Here is a 21,928-nt window from a genome sequence, read left to right as displayed (position 1 = left end):
GGGATCTTCCTCCCCTTAGGTTTCTGTCTCCTTCACCAGGCCATCCGAGGATGAGAATCTCCTTACCAATTGTTCAGCAAAAATGATGCCAACAAATGCACTCAGTTTGCTGTTTCTTTTCATGCTGTACTATGGGCTTATTTGCCCATTTTCATACTGTACTATGGGCTTATTTGCCCATTCATTTCAGTATAAAGTAGGTGCATAGAAATCCTTCATCAGTTCAGTTCAACAGACATTTACTAGACAACGAATGTGTGCCAAATGCTGTGCTACCCCTAAAAGGGCAGGAGATAAACACAAACCCTGCCTTCAGGGCACTCCCAATCTAAAAGGAAATACATGTGACAGCACTACTGAAAACAAGCCACTCAAACAATGAATGCAAGCCCAAGAAGTGGTGACCATCTGTCATGAGATGAAGAAAGGAGGTGAACTATGAAGAGCGGGCTTACAGGGCAGAGGAGACATCCATGTATGGGAGAAGCTGGTTCACGAACAGAGAGAGGCCTGAATGTGACTGTCAATGATACTGTGGACAAACAGACTCCACCACTGAGTCATGTGGTGAGATCATGGCGAACTAACCTTGTTCAGCCTCAATCCTACACTGCAGAGCTAAAGAACATTTTTGAAAGATCACTGTGAGCAGAGTGCAAAGTTCCAGAGCACTGTATACAGAGAATAGTCAAAATGACAAGAACTTTAAGTAAAATCTCCAGAGGATTGGGCAATCAATGTGTTGACTTCTCATGGAAGTCAAGAAACCAGAATGCAGGAAGCTGTGGAGACAGTAAGTAGGGAGTACATCTTGAGACACAGGGCAGGGGCCCCACAAAATCACTTGGTGTGTGACCTATTACTTGAGACACAAATAATGCGTTTGATTACCTGCCCTCTACACATCTACCCTATGTTATAAACACCCAATGGCCCTGGGCAGCAAAGGGCTCCCCATCTCTGGGAGCCAGAGTGGTGGCGTGGTGGCACATGCTTGCTCTCCCAGCACACCTGTAATCTCAGGGAGGAGGACAGCAAGTTCAAAGGCCTGCCTTGGCCACACAGGGAGAACCTGTCTCCGAATAAAATAAAACAGACTTTACGAGCAAAGGGGAAGAGAGGAGACTGCTGATGAAAAAATACAAGGGTTGAAAGGCGTTACCTTTTCCTTAAGAACAAAGGAGAAAGAAATCTGTAGGCTAAATCTGGGGAAGGGGGGTGAGAGATCATCAACAGTTAATAAAACAAAAACTGAAGTAGAAATTCCCCTAGACAGCTTTCGAGAATCTCTTGGGATACCTAGCTTTCTTAATTTCTGCAGGTTTTTTTTTTTTTTTTAAAGCACAAACTTTTACTTTGAGCTGTTTTTGAATACTCTGCCACTGAACTCAAACCCTGTCAGATTCGTGGATATTTTAGAAAGGTTGAAATGTATGCTTTAAGACAGGGTCTTGCTCTGTGACCCAGGTTGACCTTGAACTCACTATCTTCCTGCTTCACCTATCAGTGCTGGGAGTTCAGAGATGTATCACTATACCTAGCTGTTTGTTCTGTTTTTCAAATCAGTCTTTTTGACTCATAGCAGAAACATCTCTAATAAAATTACTCTGAGAAAGTGTGTGTGTGTGTGTGTGTGTGTGTGTGTGTGTGTGTGTGTGTGTGTTGTGTATTCTTTTTCTCCTCAGGAAATATTTTTTTTTAGTCACAAAGGTCTGATAAATTTTTTTCTCAATATATGCTTTTTAAAAAATATAGGTTATTATCTGAATTTTTAAATGTCCCGTAGAAAATAAGCAATCCATGATAACAACAAATCCTATAACTTTACTACATAGTATTTCTTATTAGCTAAACTAGAAAATAAGCACACAGCAACACAAATCCTTTCCTATCTCAAGCAGACTTAGAGCCACAGCCGTATCACAACTCTAGTGACAGACTTGAGGAGGAGAAAAAGTCTGAGGATGTACTTTATGGTCTGGATGCTTCCAGAATACTTTCTCCAGACCATATAGATATATGTTTTTTACTCAATTATTAAGTTTCTTCTCAATACTTTCATAACCTGAATTTTTGTCATGACACACATGAAAAAATTTGAGTATCAACAAATACATACTTATGTCATCGTTTCTAAGGTTTGTAAAATATTCCCTTAGTACTCTTTTTGAGAAGTCAGGAACAGCAACTATCTCTCATCTGAACACTTCAAGGACATAGTACAAGGCAGTGTAATTAGGTTGGACAGTCTCATTCTATATGGTGCTTCCAATTTCATTTATCTTAAAGTATGTATACCTGCAATTCTATCTCAGCTATTGTCCCTGGGCATTATGTAATATATCTAAGTGGATGCCCTCTGGATGAAAAGGAGAATAAATTAATTTGAGGGAACCTTTAGAACTGTTCTGTCAGATTACGGTTAGAGGATTCACTAACTTAGCTCTTAGAATTCCACATGCACCCCTGAGTACAGCTGATAAACTCATTATCACAGCACACCAGGCCTCCAGGATTTCACACCCTAAGATCCACCCACCCTATTTCTCCAAGTCTCTTTCTCAAGTGTACACGACACTACTTCCATCTGTAATACTGTGTCATATCAGCAACACTGCCCATGCAGTGTGAGCTGGGCTCCTTGAATTCTTTGAATTGCTAGGCTCAGGCACTTGTTACCACCGCACCACCATCTTAAAAGCACCACAAATTGTATGTGTATATAAAAATATGATAGTGAAACCCATTAAAACTTGTTTAAGGGAGGAGTAATAAACAAGAGTAATGAAAGGGTAAATATGATTTTCAAAGTACTTTCTATGTATGTATGAAAATAATCATAATGCAACCCTTTTGTACAATTAATATAAGCTAATTGTAAAAGAATGGAAATGAATACCACAAATGTTAGAGGACATTTTATTTCATTGCACAGTGATATCAAAGATGTCTAAAACCACAGCTTTCATAGTCAGTAGGGAAGGATAGCCTCAGAACTTCCCAGGTTTTACCCTAAAGATGACACTGTGTACAATGTGACTGCTTTCTGAGGTACACAGCACCTTAGTGAATATGCTGGGCTCTGTGACCTCCTTCCACTGTATGTAAATAGCACACCTGAGATGTTTGACCTACATGTACTAATCCAAGAATTTAGTAATTTTAAGGAGAATTTTGAGAGAGAAAAAATACAGCTTAAATACCTCTTTGTGTGAAATATTCCAAAGCATCCATTTCTTTTTTTTAACAACAAAGACAAAAGCCTAAACACAAACTTTTTGATTTACATATCTCTCATTGCCCAAAAATGTTGTCCAACAACCTACATACCTGCAAAATAAGTTATTTAAGGCATTCTGAAATACAAGATAAAACACTAAGACTCAGTCAGCAATCACAAGTGAAAAGGTTTACATTTGCAGTTTACATATGCTTTACTTCAATAGGCACCAAGCAGAGTTCCCCTGCTGCTCCCCACTGCATACTCCCCATTCCACTCCCAACTCCCTCCCAAACAAATTAGCAGCTCCCCCTACCTTCCTGTTTGGCCCAGATTGGATCTGATAGAATTCCAAAGGGTTATCGTTGCTCTTACTCAAAGCAGGATCAGTTTAGGAACTGATGGTGTTCCTAAACTAAGTGTCTCTACACTGATATTAACAGTCATTTTCAAGCCTGGGAATTTTCCACAGCCACTCTCAGAAGGAGACCAACACTTATCTTTATTCACAGGATAGGAAACTGAGGGGATTTGCTCAGGTTTCAGTAGCCTGACCAGCATGCTAAGTCATACCTTCTGCGTCCCTAATCTGCTGAGCCATGCTGACTTCTATTAAGAAGGGCATATTTCATGTCAATAGTATATAGCACCATATTCAAACCCCAGAAATATAACTTATTAAAATGTATGAAAACCTTTACAGTCAAAGTATTTATGACCACATCAAAATAACTGAACCAAAAACAAAATATCAGTATAGCCTAATGTAATCACGTTCAAAAAAGCAGTGAATATTTATCTTTGCATGGATTGTACATGCATGTTTTCTTTCAGCTGTGATCATAAAGTTTTAGGTCCTCACAGTCCTCACTATCTCTGCTCACCAGAGCAGCAATGAAACCACCATATTAACAAAAAGTGTCATCAGGAACAGAAAACAAACCTCTCATTGCAGCCACCTAGAGTCTGCAAACTTCTCTAATAACCAAGGGTTACCAGATGCTACATCATCATCCACACAGAGAGGCTGTGATCACTCCATTAAAAAATGAGCCACTAGTCTCTTACGCTCAGAGTTAGGGCAATATAGTCCAATGGCAGCTAGTGCTGATGCGACTGCATGGCCTAGAAGTAAATCTTGACTGGGTCCACTACACTGTATGCGGGAGGTCAGTACGAATTTCTCCAAGTCTCCTTTTGCTCATGCACAGGAGGGGTAAGAGAGCCCCTAATACCCAGTGCATAGAACTGCTGAAGAATGGAGACGTTATCAATAAAGATTGCTTAGCACAAGGCATTTAATAAACATTAACTTAACAATCACTACCAGTGAACATAGTGTGATTGATAGGATTGAAGAATTACTTGTAATTTTTGTTAGCTCTGACTAACTTTTGGGTCCCTGGACTATGTTAATTAATGCCTATTATTAATTAGCTAGCACAGTAAAAATGCATAACATTTATAAAGTCATTCCTTCCTAAATGGGAAGATCTGCTCTCACCTTTCTACCCATCTCAATTTTACCTCTTTCAGAACCAACCAAACTCAAAATATGCCTCAAAGACAAATCCTTCTCAGATACCTCATCTTAATGATATTTCCTTGAGCTGAGCTCATGGTATCTACTGCCTGGAATATTTAGTGAGCAATTCATCAACCATATACTGGCATGTCATCTTTTCAATTTTATCTAAAATACCATTATTAAAATCATGCATGGTGATTTAATTTTGACATGTTTATTTTTTGTACCCTCAGACTGGATAGCTCAGGGTAAGAACCATATTGTTTATCTATCACAAACTGGAATTTTGCACATAATTTGTAACGTGCGATGAGCAGGTTTTCTAATCACTTCTAATTGTGCATATCAAGTACATTTCACAGAATATAAAAACAGGATTATTAATAAACTGAAAAGTGAACACTGATAACCACAGGATCCAGAAACTCTGCTTCTGAGCATATACCTGAGGAACTGAAAGCCAGGCTCGGAGCAGCTGTGTGCAAGGCGACAGCCATGTTCACAGCAGCACTCAAGTGTCAGCACTGGGGAAACGGAGAAGGAAAATCTATACACACAATGCAGTATTATTCAACTGTAAAAAGATGTTGATACAAGCTGAAATACCTCTGAACCTTGAAGACACTATGCTAAGTGAATAAAAGCCAGGCACAAAAGAACAAACACTATACAACTGCATCTACAGGAGCTAACTAGTAGTCAAATTCATGGAGAATGTAAAGGAGAAAAAGGACCTTCAGAAGCTGGTGGAGTGGGGTGGGAAATGGTGATTCTATGTTTAAGGGGTACAGAGGTTCCGTTCGGAAAAATGAAGTTCTTGAGTTGTATGGTATAAAACAACGTGTATATACTTAACACTACTAAACTATATACATTAAAATGGCCAATTACACACATATATATATATGTGTGTGTATGCATATATACACATATATAACTAAAAATATATTTTTAAGAAATAAAAGAATGGGGCTGGGGAGGTGGCTCAGTGGTAGAGCACTTGCCTTGCATGCCTGAGGCCCTGGGTTTGATTCCTCAGCACCACATAAACAAAAAGAAAAAAGCCAGAAGTGGTGCTGTGGCTCAAGTGGTAGAGCACTAGCCTTGAGCTGAAGAGCTGAGGGATAGCGCCCAGGCCCAGAATTCAGGCCCCACGACTGACAAAAAAAAAAAAAAAAAAGAAATAAAAAAATGAACACAGGTCAGAGATTTCTAGTTCACCCTCGACACTCTTCTCCAATTACTTAATGTAAACATTTCACTGGCAGATCTGAATACAGATAAACCTATTTAGGAGAGATAATGATTTATGAAGTATAGAATCTTCATTTGTTTCCTAGAGCCCATTAACAATGTTCATGAGGAGGAATGTCTCTAAATGATTGAAGCATTATTTATACTCCTTTTGGAAAGCATACTTGCCTTTACAAATCTCAAGCTTTAGGTTATCAATGGTGTTTGGGGGAAAATATGACCCTCTTATGAGTCACAATAATAAAGGTTTAATAACTTAGACTTTTTCCCAGAGAGTTATAATTCTTTCAATCTGTTTCAAACATTTATGTATAAACTAAATAACAATACCATAAATATAAATATAATAAACATTTTTTTTAAAAGTTCTCCTTACTGGGATAACGGCATCTGTCACTGAAAATTCAAAGATTCATTGTAGGGAATTCCTCTTTTAAAATAAAATCACAATGATATGTGCAAGGGTGGTGAGGAAAGTGTTAAAGCTGTTGGTTTCATAAGAAACCACATCTTTCTCAATATCCACAGAATCAGCCTTGCTTCTCAAATTCCATGTTTGTTAATCCACCGATTTGCTAATATTTATTTGTAACTCTCAAATCAATATGTGAGGGTTTGTTTGTTCTTTTGGGCAGCACTGGCATCTGAACGCAGGGTCTTGCTCTCACTGAGCAGGCTCTCCACACTTGGGCATCTGTGGTCATTTGCACGTATATGCAGAGGAGGGGACATGTGAGTCACCCAATGCACACACTTGCAGTGAGGCAGAACAGGCTCACATTCTGCCTTCTTGCTTCAGTTCTGAGAACATAAACAAGTGCCAGTTTCACATTCAAGTCCATATCATGTGTTTCATAAATGTGCTTTAACTGATGACTTCATTATTGAAAATGGCCCATAAGAGTTATAATTGATCCTAGGACACTGAACACCAATCTGAGGATAAAATGAAACTGAATCCTGACCTCACAACAGTGAAAAAAAATTCAGTTTTGCACAAGTTTGCAAAGGCAAACTTTTCCCCTTAATTAGAAAGCAATTATTTTTCTTAATAAAAGCATGATCTTGATTTACAAAGATAATGCCATTTAAAAATATTTTAAAATCCATAAAGGAAAAGTTGGCCTATAAAATGAAAAGCTTTTGATCATCAAAGAACATTAAAAACATAAAGATGTAAGCCTAAAACTAGATTAAAGATTCCTCCAACACATATAACGTGTATGTAAATACATATATGTAAGTACATATATGTAAAGATGGTCATATTCAATAATATTCAGAACCAAAAACAAAAATCTCGGGAAGATGTATTTTAAATAAGGAAGACTTAACAACCGGACAATGCCAAATGCTGGAGATAATGCCAAAGAATAAGAACTTTTTCATTACTAGAATGTGTATACATTGGCACACACATCTCAGAACACAGTAATACATCACTGGCGAGCCACGGTGAAAAGTCACAGACCTTGTGACTCAGTAACTGCACTTCTCAAGAACACAGAAGTACACTGGGAGACAAGCACAAGAATATGCCCAACAGTGTTGTTTGACACCGTGAAAATCTTGGGGGGGAAAGCCTTTTCATCTAATGACAGACAACTGGATATATTACAACATACTCATAAAATGTTACACAGCATGGGAATTAACGGTTGATATTTCATCATGCCTGCTTCTGCATCAACATGAATCATTAAAAAAAACAATGTTAAGTGGGTAAAATAATCACAAGAATATTCACTATGATTGCAGTTGTGCAAATTTTTAAAAAATAAGGAAAATTAGCCATCTTATTATTCAGGATTACATACCTATGTTTAAAAAAAAATCCTGTAAGGACAAGCCTCATTTTATCATCATTTTATCATGGGTGCACTGGTGGTATAGTGGCAAGCTGCCTTCCATAGTGACGTCATGGGAGAATAGAGGAAAGACATGACCAAGAAGAGGCACACGCAAACCCCCTCTCCAAATCTGTTCCCTTCACTCAATCCCCTCTCAGAAGTTATATTTTATTTTTCTCCTCCTCACATATCCACATAACATCCCCTCAATGATGCATGCAAACCATCAAGTCAGCCCAGTTCTTCTCATTTCCTTTACTTCAAGCCATTATCAACCAAAACAGGGTTGCTGGTAGCCTCATCCTTGGTCTCTCCTGACTGCTGTATAATTAATCATTCTCCCCAACTCATAGGGTGCCATTTATACTCTCAACATCTTCCTTTCCCGCCTAGAATAAAAGCCAACCTCTCCAGCAGTCTCTAAGGCCTCCTTGAATGCCATCTCTGCTGACCTTTCTAATCTTACTCCTGCCATTCTTTTCCTAGCCCACTAGGCCTCAGACTCCCTGGCTTTCAACTTCTCCAACTTTACCTGGCACCTTCAGAGTGACTTCACCTGAGCATGCAAAAGTCTCCAATGTCAAGGCAGATGCCACCTGCTCAAAGAGGCTACCTCTGATCACGCCAGCAAAAATGGCATCTATGTCACCATCACCTAGTGTTTTGCCTTCTTTTGTTCTTTGTACCACTCAGCACATTAGTTTAATGTTCAAGGTCTCCACCAGGACTGAGTCACACTAGGCAAGCAATTTGTCAATATAGTTCAGTGTTCACAGAGCATGGCTAGCACATGTCAATAACCACTGTTGGATGAGCTGAAAGGTGAATTTTTATTTTGAAGTAATATCTTCTGACAGTGAAATAAAATCAAATATGTCAAGAAGTATGGAAGATTGAGAAGAAAGAATACTTTTGGAAGTCACGGGAAAAGCATCATTTTAAAAGGTTTTAAACTATATTTTTGCTACAGTATTTATGAACCATGTTCCTAAGGAGGATTAGTGAATTATTAATAAAAGTTCCACACAGCCACAAGGCCCTGCTTTATGGAACTATGTCTCTCGTTTAAAACTCCTGTTCTTAAAAAGGCACTATGCTTAAGAGCAGGCTTCACTTAGTCCTGAGTTCATTACAATTGCTGAGTAACTTATTTATCTATGCCAGTGTCCTCATTAATTAAAGTTATTAATACCAATTATATATCATTGTTGCAAAAATAGTTTTTTTCAAATGAAAGCATCTAGTACCTGGCATATTTAACGGGTGAATAAATTGTAGATACTATTGTGAGAGGTGAGAGTAGGGAAGTCTAGCAAACACTGAGCTGATAGGAGTCAAAAAGCCAATATCATCTCCCTCTATCAGGGCAGACTAATTATAGACAACATCCCGGAAATGTAGGCCAGGGCCAAGAACTATTCCCAACAATCAGAGTACCAGTCAGTGCAAACAAAGCACTTTGTGAAGACTGACAAGGTGACAATCTTCACCAAGGAGGTCAGTCACACAGAAAGCAGTCTCAGAAAAGAACAGGAGAAATTCTCTAGATGAAAAGGAGACAAAAACTCACCTGCAGGCATAATTAAATGAAAGAAATGAAAAATATAGAGAACAATGTAGTGAGCTACAGTGTGCAAGCGAGGGCTGCACACTGATGGACTGGTAGGGCCACATGGAAAGAAGCAAAAGTCCTTGGTTTGGAAAGTACTGTATGCATTCTATTCATTGGGTAGTAGGGAAACTATACCTGCTATTTTGAGACCAATCCCTTTAAATTAGGCAAAGCACCTGTCATCAAATAATACAGAGGCTCATGATCTGTTTACCTAAAATGGAAAATATTCTACGCCTGAATTCTGAGCAACTTATATATTCATAATAGATGAACTGAGACTTTCCACACAATCCTATTTCATTACTATGATAACCACATGTGGTAGTCGTCATCAAGGCAACAGCAGGTAAAATAGACTCACATTTACTCATCTCATTTAAATCTCACAACACTCATAAATAAAGGTACTCCATTTCACCTGTCACAAGACTGAAGCACAGTGAAGTTATAGTCACTTGGCTAGCAAATGACATAACCAGGATTCAAATCTAGGCTGACTTCAAAGCCCTGAAATCCAATCAACCTCAATTCATTTTTCAATTCATTAATAGCATCTGCTCAAAAATCACTTGTAGTTACGGATGGCAGCTGACGTCTGTGATCCAAGAACAGCCTGACTACATGTTACGGCAAAGTTAAAAATCCAGCTTAATTTCCTCATCCATTAAACCCAAACCATATCAGTATCAGTTTAAAGATACTTTTTTTTTTTTTTGGTTGTTCGTGGGGCTTGAACTCTGGGCTTGGGCACTATCCCTCAGCTCTTCAGCTCAAGGCGAGTGCTCTACCCCTTGAGCTACACCACCACTTCCGGTTTTCTAGTAGTTTACTGGAGATAAGAGTCTCATGGAGTTTCCTGCCCGGGCTGGCTTTGAACAGCATATATATGAAACATTATTCAGAGCAGCAAACTCATTTTATACAATATCCTAACAAATAGCAAATTCACAGAAATTTGAAAGTAAAAATTATGAGGGGGAAAAAAAGGCTGCTGTAAAAGGCTGCTGTAAGTTTGAGGGTCAAGAAAAAGAAATATAAACATTAAAAAAAAAAAAAAGGACAATCACTCAGAATAAGTTCTCCACAAATGTTTGTTGACACATACAGGATTCCTCTTCCACTCATCCAAACCAAATTAATGACAATCTTCCTTCCTGTTCCAAACATCTTGTCTTTCAACATTCTTGATAGTTAAATATTTTAAAGCAAGTATTACTTGCTTGGTTAAAAGGGGTAACTTTTAAAAGGTGGTTGATGCCAACCAACATTACAATCAAGACGCCATCAACAAATAGTTACAAGCAAGGAAGCTATAATGATGTACAACACAGAAGTTTAAAGTAACAATGCTTTCTTAGAGCATCTAACCAACATGGTATCCCCACCAATGACGTTTGGTTCTGATGACCGTGCCTTTGAATTCCATTCTCATCCTTAACAAAAATTAATGAGATGAAACTAGTCTTAAATACTTACCCTATAAATGTACTCACTGAAGTTAGACAGCATCATTTGACACTCTGCCTCCTGTAGTAATAGGCAGGGCAACTACTTTCAAAGGACACAGCAACGCCCATTAATGTTTATTATGAATTAATATTGTTTGGGGAAAGAGTTCATCTATTATATCAAAAGCATCATTTTCACAGGGAATTAATATGTCAACTAATTCAAATCTATATTGAAGTTTATGATCAAGTTTCAAGTATATAAATATATATGTATATATACATACATACACACACATATCAAAGCCATTACCACTTTATCCTTAGACCTCTAGTTAAAAATACAAAGTATGCCATACTACTAGAATAAAAAAGGTTGGGGTGTCTTTAAGACAGAAGCAAATCAGTATTTCCCAACACTGCAAGGGTAAAATAAAACTTTCTTAACTACAATGTAAAGTGACTAAATGAAACTCAGCCTCTCAAATTCCTCAGACACAGCAAAAGATAGAAGAAAGAAAGGCATGTTCCCACAATTTCACCAGCCCAATGACTAGGCAACATAAAATACCAAGAATTCCCCAGTGTGATGGCTCAAACTGTAATCCTAACTGCTTAGAAAAGCTGAGATCTGAGGATCACAATTGGAAGCAAGCCCAGGCTATTTACCATCAAAAAGCCAGAAGTGGAGCTGTGGCTCAAGTGGTACAATGCCAGTCTCAACAAAAAAACAAAATAAAAACAAATAACTAACGTACAGCATCCAGGCCCTGAGTTCAATCCCCAGTATCAGCATACACACACATACAGACATAGACATAGACATACACACACACATACATACATACACACACACACACACACACACACACACACACACAATAAAGTATCAAGAATTAAGATTAAACAGGGGCCGGGCGCTGGTGGCTCACGCCTGTAATCCTAGCTACTCAGGAGGCTGAGATCTGAGGATCGCGGTTCAAAACCAGCCCGGGCAGGAGAGACCGTGAGACTCCTATCTCCAATAAACCACCAGAAAACTGGAAGTGGCGCTGTAGCTCAAGTGGTAGAGCACTCGCCTTGAGCTTAAGAGCTGAGGGACAGCGCTCAGGCCCAGAGTTCAAGCCCCACGACCGACAAAAAAAAAAAAAAAAAAAAGATTAAACAGGGGTCAACATGCTTCCTGCTGTAAGCATCAATCCAGCTGACCACCTTATCCTTTCCTGGAAGCCCATGTTCTTAGAATCAATCAATCCTGTTCTCTGGAAGCTAACAACAGGACACTAATCAAAGAAATGGCTCTCAGAACAGCGTTTTTCCAACTGCAAGTTGTGACCCACAAAACCAATTTGCTGGACTTCAGTCAGGATCTTTTCTAATGAGAATGCATGAAATTATAATTGAAATTATCAGAAAGTGTCCCATGTAATCAGGGTAAACAGTGCTTTGGGAAACTTGACCTTCATCTTTTAGATTACAAAATAAGAAGTATTCTTACTGTGAAGTATTAAAAAAACAAAAGTCTGAAAGCCACTACCCTAGAGAGCTAGTTCTGAAATCTGAGGATCCAATGGCCAGAGAAACCTTAGACCTTAGACCTGGCTGAAGCTGTCTGCTCAAGGTAGACCTGTGGAAACCCACTGAAGGGTGCTTCAGAGCTCAAGCCAACAAGAAGAGACCAGAGGCAAGCCCAAGCTAAAGCTAGGCAGCAGGCTAGGATGCCTGGCCAGCCTCCCCAAACAGCCCTGGGCAGTGCCTACAAGCCGTTGGGATCTTAGCAACCTTGTTCACAAAGCTCCTTCCTCCAACTCTTCCTGCCACCTCTCCTCAAATGCAATTTGGAGCAGGTCTCAGGAAAAGACACCAGTGAACTTCACACCACCAACTCCCAGCATGTCTTCCTAGGAGAGGACCTAGAACCCCACACGCCCTATCCAACAGAGAAGCTCCACACTGTCCTTCCTCTCCTCCAGATGCCCGATCCGCCTGCCTGCCAGCCCCTCCAGCTCCACCTCTTCCAACTTGGGGGCACAACTGTCCCAAGGAGCAGTCCCATCCTTTGATCACCCCTGGAAGGTGCGGGCCTAGTGCCCCCCCCATGGCTGTCCCCTGGGGACATGTCTGTCCTTCCTTTTTTTTTTTTTAATTCACTGGCTCAAAGACAAGTTTCCAATTTCTCAGGCTGCCCCTGAGCAGTCAGTCTCCCATCTTCTACCAGCCCCAGGCCCCCAGGGCACTGGGTGAAGAAGGGAGTGGGGGGGTCTCCAGGGACCCAGGCCCCACTCCTCCCTGGACCGGCCCGCCTGTCCCCCACCTAGACTGGCCTGCCTGTCCCCCACCTAGACTGGCCTGCCTGTCCCCCACCTAGACTGGCCCGCCTGGCCCCCACCTGTGCTGGCCTGCCTGTCCCCCACCTAGACCGGCCCGCCTGTCCCCCACCTAGTACAGGCCCTCCTGTCCCCCACCTAGTACCGGCCCGCCTGTCCCCCCCTAGTACCGACCCGCCTGTCCCCCACCTAGTACAGGCCCGCCTGTCCCCCACCTAGTACCGGCCCGCCTGTCCCCCACCTAGTACAGGCCCGCCTGTCCCCCACCTAGTACAGGCCCACCTGTCCCCCGCCTAGTACAAGCCTGCCTGTCCCCCGTTTAGACCGGCCCGCCTGTCCCCCACCTAGTACCGGCCCGCCTGTCCCCCACCTAGTACCGGCCCGCCTGTCCCCCACCTAGGCCCCACCTTGTGCGGGCTCCCGACCCGGCCCGAGGCGCTCCCCCTCCGGCCCGGCCAGGCCCGGTCCTCCTCCGCCCCTGGCCGGGCCTCACACCCTGCGGCCGCCCCGCACCCGGTGGCCCGGCCCCGCCTCGAGCCTCGGCCCGGAGCGGTCGTCGGCGCCGGGCCCAGGCTGGCCGGCCGGCTCCCACTCACCCTCGGCCCGGGAGGCGGGGGCTGCCGCGGCGGCTCCTCGGGCGGCGCCTCTCGCCCCCTCCCGGCCGCGTCGCCGCCGCTCGGCCTCCGGCCTCCGGCCCCCTCCAGGCCGGCCCCCGGGCTCCGCTTCACCTCAGCCCCAAACCTGGCGGCCGGAGCCCGGTGTCCTGCATTGACCCGGAAGCAGCTTTCCACGGCCCCACAACAACACGTGACCCCGCCGCACGTGTCACGTCGCTGCGTGGATGGGGAGGGGGCAGCCGAGGAGCGCGGCCCGGCCGCCGCCAAGCCGGGGTTGCCATGGCAACGGGGGGGGCGCCGCAGCTAGCTTCCGGGAAACCGCGGCGGCGGCTGGCCTCGCGCCTCTCCCGCCTCTCCCGCTTCTCCCGCCTCTCCGGCCTCCCCCGCGGCCTGCCCACGGGATGGGGGGGACACGCTCCACTCCCCCGGGTGCAAAGGGCAAACACCCCAGAGGCAAGTTTTAATTTGTTCCAAGCCCCCAAAGGTAGACATCCCACGGGCCTGACACGGAGTTCAGAGTGCAGTCACTGCAGGGGGATGAGCTGAGATTCCCATCCCGCCCCAGGAACACCTCCTCGGCCCATCGAGCCACGTTAGGGCGCCGGCCTGTGAGCTGCGGGTCACGGTGGGGTGAGGGGTGCTGCTGATCCCAAAGAGAACTTTGCCATGTGTGGATGGCGCACACACGCGCACACACACGCACACATACACACACACACACGCACACATACACACACACACACGCACACATACACTTCTAGGTAGTGTCAGAGGAGAAAATGGAGGCACGCTGGCCACACCTCAGCACCTCCTAAAGAGAAATCAGTTCCTGGGGTCTTAGGCCTGTCATTTTGTTTTGTCCTAGCCTATAGATGGGGCCTAGAGGAGGTGGGAGAGGAAAGCCAGCTGGGGCTTAATTTATTGCTCAAAGAATAAAGGGGAGAATAACCAAAGCGGTGTGGCCTGGATTGCTCAGGGAAGCGCCTTTGTCCTTCTAACGCCCTAGGAATGGATGGCTTTGCCCAGGAATCATGGACAGGACCACAGCCAAAAGTAGCCTCAGTGTGGGTGAGGACCATAAGAAGCAGAGAGACACATACAGAGGAGGGGGGAAAGAATTAGGGTGCACTAGGATGCCGAGTCGCTGTTCTGTTGATGGACCTGCGAACCTGGGTACCTTTAGGGACACTCAGAAATACTTAAGATGCTTGTGAGCAACTACAGGGGAAGATGGAGCTATCAGCATTGCGGTTAACCAATACTGTGTACAATGAGCATATGTACCTATGTAAGTATTGAATGACAGTGTGATTGCTTGTGTATTTTTTTGTTTCTTTGTGATATCCTTGAGTCGCTTTTCTGTCTGGTTCCCATCTCTCCCTTCAGAGAGCCAACTCCTGAAGATAAGATTTATATCTCCACCCAACTCTTATTGATCTCCCCAAGACAGCCAGAATTCTCTGGAAAACAAAACAAAACATAACAAAACTTGTATCTGATTGTGTTACTACCTGGAGCTTAAAACCCTTTCCAACTATCCCCAGGGCTTTCAGGATAAAGACAAAAGTCATTAATATGCTTCTCTAAGTTTCTTATACTCTGGTCCCTGAAGGCTTTCCAGCCTCATCTCTTGCCTCTGTTTCCTCTTACTCAGTCTGGTAGCCACTGGCTCTACATGGCTATTCAAAGTTAAATCAAAATCAAATCAAGGAAATTTCCTTTGTCACATGAACACCAGTGCTCACGTACCACATATGGCTAATGGCTATCATAGTGAACAAACAGGGCACACACAGAATATTTCCATCATCACAGAAAGTTCTAGGAGGACATACTGCTTTATGTTCTCACATCTCTGGGTATGGTATATTCTATGGGAATATCCCTTCTGACAAGTAATTTGCTTGAAATATTCTTCTCGCACCACCTTGACATAAAAATCCATGCCTCCTTGCTTTTTTTCTTGTCTCACTGACCAGCAAGTAATCCTTCATGGAGGCAGGGGTTAAGTCTGTGGTGTTAGCCTATTATTTCTCAAGGCCTATAACAAGTGTAGACTGAACCAAGGTGAAAGGAAGGAACTGAAGGACACATTTCTAGTCATTTCATGAGGAATGGAAGGAGCATTAGAGCAGATTGATGCAAACCTGTCATCCTAGCATTGGGAGACTGAGGAAGGAGGATCTTAAGTTCAAGGCCAGCCTGTACTACATAGCAAGTTCAGGGTCAGCAGGGGCTATAGAGTGAAGTTGTGTCTAGGCCCAAATAAATAAGAACAAAAGCTGGAAGAATGAGGGCTTCTGTAGTCAGTTCTGGTGAATTCCCTGTCATTGGAACAGATCACACAGAGGCAGAATCTATTAGAACAATGTGTAAATGAATCCTGGATCCATTGGACAGGCGGACCGTCAGTTCTAAGATTCTCAATCCAAATGATTTTCTTTCTTTTCGTTCTTTTTTGTGATACTGAGGATTGGAATGGGAGCCTCATGCTATTATGTACGCTCTCTTCTATTGAACCATATGCACAGAAAGTCCTTTGACTTTTAGTTTGTTTTTGAGAAACTATCTCATACCAACTTTGCTTCAGCTAACTGGCCTCAAACTGTGATCCTCCTACTCCCTCTTCCTGAATGATTGAGATTATTACCATGCGCCACCAGCTTCCACCCATTCTTTAACTTAGGGTTCACTGTGTCCTAAGGGTAAGCCATACCGACTTTCTTGAGTTTTTATTGTGTCAGATACTGCTTGAGATCTTTTACATCAATTATTTCTCTTAATCCTCTCAATGATCTCACAAAGTACCTTCGATATCAGATTTCTCAAGTGAGACTCGGGTTAAATAATGCATTCAGCAACACACAGCTAGTAAATGGCAGAGGCTGAATTCACATTCAGGTCAATCTGGCACTAGAATCTTAGCTCCTCATAGCACAGCAACAATAATTCTGTTGTGAATTTCAGCCAGATATTTGCATGTCCTTTTAATTCAGGAAATATTTATCTTATAGTGATTATGCACCTTTATTTGGCTGGGTGGTTTGGGGAAAATAAATATGAATAGGGCATAGACATTACATATGGTGCATTTGGAAAAATAATGCACACACACATACACACACACAAACATACACACACACACACACACAAACAACAGTGATACACAGCAATTCAACAGATGCTATTTTTTTGAAGGGAAAAAAGGGAGTCAATAGGACCAAATCCTATGAGAATGAACTATGAGTATCCATACAGAGATGAGGACACACTAGCAGAACAAAGCAACTACTTCACTTGAAGGAATAATGATAGGGATGTAAAAGGAGTATTTAATACCTGTCCTGGTTTTTCCATTGGTCAGCTATGTCTCTTAAATGCTTATGGTCTTACACCATTACCTATATAACCTAGGTTAGATGAACTAGCACCATGAACTACCCCAAAGTATGTGTCATATGTGCCACATGACACAATATGTGTCACACATATTGTGTGAATTATGTGAACTCTTTACATGTGTCTTTTTTTTGAGAGGAAGTATATTAGACTCCACCAAATTCACTAAGAAATCCCAACTTAGAAAAAGGTAGGATATGTGATGCCTTTAAGATTTGCATTTCTCATCATATTTATAAGATGATTTCTATATTGTTTTATATGTCCCTCCCCCACAGAATAACCCATACTTTCACTGTATTTGATGTTGGTATAATTTGCATAGGGGAAGGGAACAAAACAAATCGTTTAACTAGGGATACGGTGGACCCATTCCAACAATGAGATGTACAAGTCGTTATGTCGAAAAACGAACTTAACAACTTTGGTGGGGGGGGGGGGGGGGAGAACCATGTGGGGGGAGGGGAGGAGTATGGGAAGGTATGGGAAGGGGAAACAACGAGGAGGCAACAATGCTTGATGAGAAATGTACTCGGTATCTTGCCCATGTAATTATAACACCTCTGTGTGGTATTCTCACAGTAAAAAAAAGAAAGCAATTAATTTTTTAAAAGATTTGCATTTCTCAAATTCTATACCATATTTTTTTAAAAACATTATTGATATAATCTTCCAGGAAATGGATTGTCATGCCAAGCTTAACAATCAGGCAAACCGCAAAGATGGCAAAATTTAAAACCGAAGAGTCATAGCTAGAACTATCTAGAAAATATCACCATTACTGGGTAGAATATGGTCTTCAACTCAAGGAGGACTAAGAAAGAATAACATAGACTGGGTGAATAAGATCAAAGTATATTATATGCATGAATATAAATACCACAATGAAATCCCTTTGTACAATTAATTTATGCAAATGAAAACATAAGCATTTTGGGAGGGGGTGGAGAACCAGCGTGCCTTTCTGCAGTTGCTGAAGACAGATCAGCCAAAAGAAGCTTACTTTTCAAGCAGGACTTCTTGATCTTAAAGCTTTTTGTAATTCATTGCCAGATATCTCCCTTTAAACCCTTCTGATTTTTATTGGAAAGAGGACAGTACATACTGAAATATGAACACAATTTACATAAGGATGTTTATGCACATCCTTACGCAATAGTTTACATAAATCATTTACATAAGGACCTTGCAAACATCCACGTAACCACCACTTATTCTTGCCAGGGGAAATTGCCAGCACCCCAAAGGCTCCTCCCAGTACCCATGCCCGCCATTCTCTCCGGAGTTCACCACCATTCTGACTTCTGATACTGCAACCTACCTTCCTCTGAGTGTAAACATTGTATAAAATGAGACCATGCCGGGCGAGGGCTTTGACAACAACATGGAGTCATTCGTGATGCCAACTGCAGCTATCAGTTCATTATTAAGTTTCATTATTATCACACTACAACTGGCTTTTATTGATGGGCATTTGAGGTGTTTCCAGTTTGGGGTTCGAATACATAACATAGCTAGGTTCATCCTTGCATTTGACTGCTGATGCATGTCATTTCTATCGGAATGCACCCGAGACCAGAATTGCTGGGTCAGAGCATTAGATTGGCATCAGCCAACAGAAATCTAGCACAAGCCAAGTCACAGAGGAGATTTAAATTTTCCTCATGGGTACATTAAAAATATTTTAAAAGAGGAAATTAATATTAATCATGCATGTTCTTTACTCCCTATAGCCAAAATATTTTGATTCTACCATGTTGTTAATAAGAAGATGATGCAGAAGGTACTCTGCAATCTTCTTGCACAGTAAAACTTCAAAATTTTGTATGCATGGCACTCTTGCAGCTGTTTGAGCTTATCCACATTTCAGGTGGTCAGAAAAGAAACACACTAGTTGTGCCAATATTCATCCCCAAAGACAGTGTAGGAAATTTACAAAGTTTTTCTACAATTGCCTGAACCCTTGGGGTTCTGTCTTTAATTAGAGCCATTCTGATGGTAGTTATATGGTAACATCTTACTTTGTTTTAACTTGCACCTTATTAAGCATAAGGAGCTTGAAGAGCTTTTCATATTCATCAGCCAATGATACTCTCTTTCATGAAAAGACTTGCCTGTGTTTTCTTTTAATTTGGTCTATTTCTTATTGGTCTTATTAAATTAATTGAAAAGGTCTCTTTGTTTTCTCTGCAGAAGTATTTGTGTGATATTCACCTTGTTTGTTCCTCAGAGGATTGCAAGTTTCAGCAGTGGCTCCATTCTGACAGACTTTCCTATGTGGGACAGCTAGTAATTACAGACTCAATTTATTTCCCAATTAACAACACTATTCAAATTTTTCTCCATTTTCTGTTGATTTTAATACGCCCTATTTTTCTCTAGGAATTTACTCATGGCATCTAAATTTTCTAATTTATTGGCATAAAATTGTGATAATGTATCACATTTGTCATACCACAGGCTCTGTGGTAACATTTCATTTTTATCTAGATAATAGTTATTCATGCTATATCCTTTTCTTCTGTCTCACTAATTCTATTGCTCTTTGGAACCTCTTTCTTACGTTTTAATCTTGAATTATTTTCTGCCTGTATCATTAGTATTTCTTCCCTCCTGCTGTTATTCACCATAATTTACTATTTTGTTTTCAGAATATCTTCTTTTTTGAAAATGATATTAAGTATACAGTTAGTTATGTGCCTCCATTTTGATATGTAATGTTTTCATTACCATTCAGTTTCAATTTGTTATTATTATTTTAAAGTAGTTTTACAAAGGGGTTACCATTTATCATGTCAGTTTAGAAGTACAATAAAGTTTGGTCAGTATCGCCTGCTTCAGCTGTCTCTCCCATCCCTTCAGATATTTTCTAGGGCTTGGGCAAATTTTTCTCCAGTTTCATCTTCCCCAGCCCTAAGAGAATATCAAAAAACACTGATGAGCTTCTCAGCCTCTGTACTGTCTCTCCTGAGTCAGCAGATGGCCAGAGGAAAAGGACCAGCTTCTCTCTGGCCTCCATCCCCTGTGGTCCTGGCGCCCCACACCACCTTGTTGATTATCTGTGCTCACAGGAGCAGAGTTCAGAGTGCCTGTACTCTCGTGTTCCTCAAAGGAAAGCCTAGCTGATGCTACCCAACTCACATGTTAGAAACGGACAATTGCCAATCCATGTTTATTTCCTTCTTTTCTGTTATGTTACTAATCGTTGAACCATTTGAGAAATGTACTGAGAATTTCAGTGAGCATTTTCAGTTAATAATAATAGCAGCTCAACACATATTGTTCTTAGCTTTTGGTGTACTTGCTCATTTAGCTTCTAAAGATAGATTTCATGTGAATGCACAGTTTCTGTTTCTGTTTTGTTTTGGGGATTTTTTTCCCCAATAAGTAAAGGCTAATCATTTAAAAGGGGAAGTCTTCTAGGCTGGGGATGTTGCTCAGTGGTAGAGTGTTTATCTTACTCCTGTGTTTGATCTCTAGCACTGCTAAGAGAAAAAAAAAAAGATACACCTGTAGACCTATAGTTTGGTGATAACAGTTTGTAAATATCTTAAAACTTGAATATATATATATATATATATATATATATATATATATATATATATATATATATAGAGAGAGAGAGAGAGAGAGAGAGAGAGAGAGAGAGAGAGAGAGAGAGAGAGAGAGAGAGAGAGTTGAGCCTGGTCTAATGGTTCATGCTTGTAATCCCAGTGTTTAAGGAGACTAAGACAGGAAGATTAGAGGAGAGGCCAGCCTAGACTACATAATGAGAACCTGTCTCAAATCAGAACAAGCCAGGTACAGAGGCCCATGCCTGTAATCCTAGCTAGTTGGGATGCTGAGATCAGGAAGATTCTCATTTGAAGCTAACCCAGTCCAAAAAAAAAAAAGTTGGTGAGAATCTATCTCATTGGAAAAAGCTGAGCATAAATAGGAGGACCAAGGTATAAATAGGAGGACTGAGGTCCAGGCTAGCTGGGTCAAACAAACTAGATCTTATCTTGAAAATAACAGAGCAAACAGGGCTGGAGGTGTAGCATGCATGGTGGAGCACCTGCCTAGCAAGTGTGTGGAACTTAAACGTCCAATACCACTGAAAAGAAAGAAGGGAGAGAGGGAGGGAGGGAGGAAGGAAGGAAGGAAAAAAAAGAAGGGAATAAAAGGAAAAAGTTAACTAAATGAATGACTAACATTGATGCATAATTAAATCCACAATTGCACATTGAGTTACACTTTCAAATCATTTGAAAGCACAAATGGAAGATGCACAGAAACACTAATCGAGTGCCCGCGCTCACCGGCATGCCCAAAATGCAGCTCATGGTGGTGCCTGTCCCGCACCCCCCACTCACCGCAAACCCTGAGCTCAGGAAAACTGGATCACAGCAAACACTGCTTCCAAGCCAGGCAAGCCTGTCTTGCCGCTAAGATTAAATATTATACACAGGTAGCCCTCTGTCATGGAGAATTAGCTGTTCACCTACATCAGGAGGTCTATTGAACTCTAAAAAAAATGTCATTTTTTAAAAGTGTACTAATTTAAAAATTGCACTGAGTGCAATTATAGATGGGGCATGGCATTCGCGTAAAAGACCCAGCCAACTACTGGGGCATGAGCGTGACAATTCTCTTGATATGCAATTCTCCAATTATACGTTATTTCATTA

General features: G+C 41.6%; 1 protein-coding gene across 3 annotated transcripts in view; it reads right to left on the bottom strand.

Moving 5' to 3' along the window:
• Window positions 1-14,043, bottom strand: part of LOC138824436 (tubulin-specific chaperone cofactor E-like protein) — a 51,428-nt gene extending 37,385 nt beyond the window's left edge. Inside the window, exon 1 of one of the 3 annotated variants that reach the window (XM_070018286.1) lies at window positions 13,839-14,043. The gene's annotated coding sequence lies outside the window, so the exon portion shown is untranslated. Of the gene's footprint in view, window positions 1-3,536; window positions 3,676-13,649; window positions 13,798-13,838 lie in introns of those variants that run through there. The other 2 variants (XM_070018288.1, XM_070018287.1) reach the window with 2 other exon arrangements.
• Window positions 14,044-21,928: the final 7,885 nt, after the last annotated feature.

This window comes from Dipodomys merriami, unplaced genomic scaffold, assembly GCF_024711535.1.
Source record: "Dipodomys merriami isolate MVZ:Mamm:240054 unplaced genomic scaffold, mDipMer1.0.p SCAF_129, whole genome shotgun sequence".
NCBI classification, from domain to species: domain Eukaryota; kingdom Metazoa; phylum Chordata; class Mammalia; order Rodentia; family Heteromyidae; genus Dipodomys; species Dipodomys merriami.
The sequence above is the reverse complement of the archived record's forward strand: the minus strand, read 5'-3'. Positions and strand labels throughout refer to the sequence as shown.